The sequence below is a fragment of the Dipteris shenzhenensis genome, unplaced genomic scaffold (genome assembly GCF_047967505.1).
Source record: "Dipteris shenzhenensis isolate YYH24624 ecotype China unplaced genomic scaffold, Dip_SZ_1.0 scaf0184, whole genome shotgun sequence".
Taxonomy (NCBI): domain Eukaryota; kingdom Viridiplantae; phylum Streptophyta; class Polypodiopsida; order Gleicheniales; family Dipteridaceae; genus Dipteris; species Dipteris shenzhenensis.
Window position 1 is genome coordinate 60,257 of NW_028239490.1, and position 4,744 is coordinate 65,000.

Genomic DNA, 4,744 nt, shown 5'->3' on the forward strand with positions numbered 1-4,744 from the left:
GAACTTCAGAGAATAAATCTGGACTTCTTACTTTTTCTTCTCCCACTTCTCTTACCTCATGATCTCTCTTCACTTTATCTATATGTGGTAGATACTACCCACCTCTCACATTCCATTATATAGATAATATCGAAAGATTCAAGGCCCAATGGAGTGAGTACTTTCGATGTGGTGATTTGTGGGTGTATTCGTACCTACCTGAAGCTGTCTCGGGAATCTCGAATTGTTGAAGAAACCTATCTATGTCTTATCTATCTCCTCATCAACTTATTTTATTCCGAGTGATAAAGACGAGTTCTCCAACCTGATGGGCGAACGACGGGGATTGAACCCGCGCGTGATGGATCCACAATCCATTGCCTTGATCCACTTGGCTACGTCCGCCCCCTACTTTCCCTATTCAGCTTTCTTAACTGGGAGAGAACAAGATCTACTAGGGTCATTCATTCGATGCGCGTACGTATTATTCGTCTATATATTAATACAAGAAAAAATATGTTAGGTGAAAAATGTATTCTCAATCTATTCCAGTGGGTACGGGACTACAAGCGTTCCGCTAATCAGAATGAGAATATCTTTGATTCCCATTCTCTGTAATCCTAGAAGGGTGTTTCAAAGATTCCCCAGGAATCCAAGATTGGAAACTGATAATTGTAAGATTATGGCGAGATATTACTATTATTTCTATTCATTCCATCGGACGAATCTCCATTAAATACCAAACCTTATGCGAGGTTTGGTATTTAGTGATGCTGCACGACCAGACAGGTATTATCCGTTTACAGAAGGAGCTTCAACAGAAGCTAAGTCTAGAGGGAAATTATGAGCGTTACGTTCATGCATAACTTCCATACCTAGGTTAGCACGGTTGATGATATCAGCCCAGGTGTTAATAACACGACCTTGGCTATCAACCACGGATTGGTTGAAGTTAAAACCATTCAAGTTGAATGCCATGGTGCTGATACCCAAGGCAGTAAACCAGATGCCTACTACGGGCCAAGCGGCTAAGAAGAAGTGCAGAGAGCGAGAATTGTTAAAGCTGGCATATTGGAAGATCAAACGGCCAAAATAACCGTGAGCAGCTACGATGTTGTAGGTCTCTTCCTCTTGACCGAACTTGTAACCTGCATTAGCAGACTCATTCTCAGTAGTTTCTCTGATCAAACTAGAAGTTACCAAAGAACCATGCATAGCACTGAATAGAGAGCCGCCGAATACGCCAGCTACACCCAACATGTGGAAGGGATGCATAAGGATGTTGTGCTCAGCCTGAAAACGATCATGAAGTTGAAAGTACCAGAAATTCCTAGGGGCATACCGTCAGAGAAACTTCCTTGACCGATTGGGTAGATCAGGAACACAGCGGTAGCAGCTGCAACGGGAGCTGAGTACGCAACAGCAATCCAAGACGCATGCCTAAACGGAAACTAAGTTCCCACTCACGACCCATGTAGCAAGCTACACCAAGTAGGAAGTGAAGAACGATCAGTTCGTAAGGACCACCATTGTATAGCCATTCATCAACGGAAGCTGCTTCCCAGATTGGGTAGAAGTGTAAACCGATAGCTGCAGAAGTAGGAATGATAGCACCGGAGATAATGTTGTTTCCGTATAGCAAAGAACCGGAGACAGGCTCACGAATACCATCGATATCTACAGGGGGAGCTGCGATGAAAGCAATGATGAATACAGAGGTTGCGGTTAATAAGGTGGGAATCATTAAGACACCGAACCATCCGATGTAAAGACGGTTTTCAGTGCTGGTGATCCAGTCGCAGAAGCGACCCCATAGGCTTGCGCTTTCGCGTCTTTCTAAAGTTGCGGTCGTGGTAATTTTTGGTTTCGAAACGATTGGTGATTACCCAAGCTGATGAGCCTGTTGATCCATAGTATATCACAGAATCCCACCTGTGTCAACTAATCTAATATTGATTGAATATCCGAAGAAACGGGAAGACTTCCCTTTGTTTTCGCACGATACTTCTTCAAACCTTGACTCTCTTTTCAGACGCATTTCCCTTTTATTATCATAAACCACGGAAAGTCAACGTTAGTTCGGCTCCTCGAGTACATCATGGGAGATGCCAGCTTTGCCTTAGATGTACTACGACTCAATCATCGATTCGAGGTGAGGGACATACAGGATAAATATCTGCTGGCGTTGCCTGACATCCCCCCCCCCCCCGAGGTGAGTAGTCGCCCCAGGCGGAGATAGTTGAGAATGGTGGGAGTCGCGGGGATGCGGGCAGTGCCAATCATGTCGATCATGTCGATTGTGTCGATTGTGTCGATCATTCTAGTCATGTCGATCATGTCGATCATGTTGATTGCGTCGATTGCGTCGATCACTTTGGTCATGTCGATCATGTTGATCATGTCGATGATGTTATGGACTTTACGATTCGACACTAGTCTTTCTCTTTTTCATGAGGTACTATACCAGTGACAAAATTTCCCCTATGACTTGGATATTCTTTCTCCCATTATTTAATTTCTGCTTATCCATATGCTTCTGGCGTATCTTGATTCCTAATACCCTGCGCTCCGGAGTAGAAGGTTTCAATCCACCAATAAGAGGTTGTGGATTGAAACGAACCCGGAACTAACGGAAATGGGCAAAAGCCTTATTAGCTTCTGCCACCTTGTGAGTCTCCTCCTTCTTCCGTACAGCACTACCAGAATTTCTGGCAGCATCCATTAATTCATCACTTGATCTTAAAGCCATACTTCGACCTGAACGTTTTCGACACGCGATCAATAACCATCGGATAGCCAAAGCTCTTCCTTCTGCAGGTACTACTTCAACGGGGACTCGATAAGTCGATCCACCTACACGTTTGGATTCTGTTACTATATCGGGAGTTACCCTACGTATTGCTTGTCGCGGGACAGACAGTGGATTCTTATTCGTCTTTTCCTTAATCCGCTTCATAGCCTGATAGAGAATCTGATAAGCCAATGATTTCTTGCCATCTTTAAGAATACGATCAACCAACATGTTTACTAATCGATTACGATAAATCGGATCCGATTCTATATTTTTCTTTTTGTTCGCTACATTGCTCCGGTGTAACATGAGTTTACAGATATGTCGGGATTCCGATTCTATCTCGACTGTATCTTAGAATCTTATTTGGGCTTTTTCACTCCATATTGTAGGGTGGAATCCGCCGGTTAGTCGAGGATCTCCCCCCAAACTGCACGTGCGACTTTCATCGAATGCAGCTTTCCATATGATTGAATAGAAAGTCTTGAAGTAAGTTCGGGTTACTTCAATGAATCATATTTACTCATTAGGCATTGAGTATCCGTTTCCTCTTCATCATCCCACGAATAGGAGAAGGGAAATCCCGTATTTCATTTATCTCACCAAGAATGTCCGTGGGTTTATTGATCCAATTACCAAATGTTCACAAAACCTCCACTGAATCTCCATAATCGTAGTCCGAACTCGTTCTGAGAGAGAGAAGACATTCGAAGATTTTCCAAATAAATGGGAGTCCGGGTAAGACTCAACTTACTGGAATGCAATACCCTGGACACCGAGTTGTTTCACACGAATAAGATAATAATCAATCTCCGTAATAGCAGGCTTCGGTCCCCTGGCAACATTCCCACTATCGGGTCGGCTATGCATTTGACATATCAGAACAACCGATACGGAATCATTGCGATGATACAAGTTACGACAATGTTCTGCAACGCACTGGAACGCCCCTTCTTACGATCCTTTACTCCTACAGCATCTAAAGTTCCTCTAACGATATGATATCTTACACCAGGTAGGTCCTTCACCCTCCCGCCTCTCACAAGGACCACGGAATGTTCTTGCAAATTATGGCCAATACCTGGTATGTAAGCCGTTATCTCGAACTTGGAGGTTAATCGAACTCTGGCGACTTTCCGTAGGGCAGAGTTTAGGTTTTTTTGGTGTAGTTGTGGAATAGTTGACAGATGAGTCAGTTTCAGTGTCACTCTACAGAACCGTACGTGAGATTCTCACCTCATACGGCTCCTCGTCATTCAATTAATACTAAGAATAGAAGTACGAAATACCTTTCGGTTGTTACCCGATACAAGAGGATTCACAAAATAATTTTGATATTCCATTCTTTCATTTTCAACTCCCTCCTGTGTGTTTGCCTCTACCTCCTCCCTATCCCCCAAATCGATTCGCTAGTCTACTTACTTCAGTGTCATTAATATTCTTAAGAAGTAGTAAGGAGAAGGAGATTCTGTTCCTACTTCAACTTCCCCAGAAGTAAATAGTATTCACCGTAGTATCTATTTCCTGCTTCGATACTACCGATATAGACTTGGGAGAATTATTCTCTGATGTGGAGAAATAGAATCTACAAGTGATCTGTGAAAAATCCTTCTACTCTCTAGAACCACCCGAATTGCTAGTGCTAATGATATTCGTTCCAATATGATAGAGTGAATTAATAGATAAAGGTGGAAGAGGGAGATATGGAATGGAAAGATGGAGAATATATTGATTTGATGGGTAGATTCGCTAATGAGTCTCATGTCTGTTTCCATTTCAGTAATATTAAACAGATCGAATATACGGGGGATTGACGGGTTGATGTAAGCTTATCCATGTTATTAATCACTATTCAAGAAGGAATCCATTCTGAAATGGAAAAAAGCTTTGATATGATTTGGCTTTCGTTCTTTCGTCTGCTGTAACGAGGCTGTCTGAGGAGGATTCAGTAACCCATAGGGATATCTACCTCTA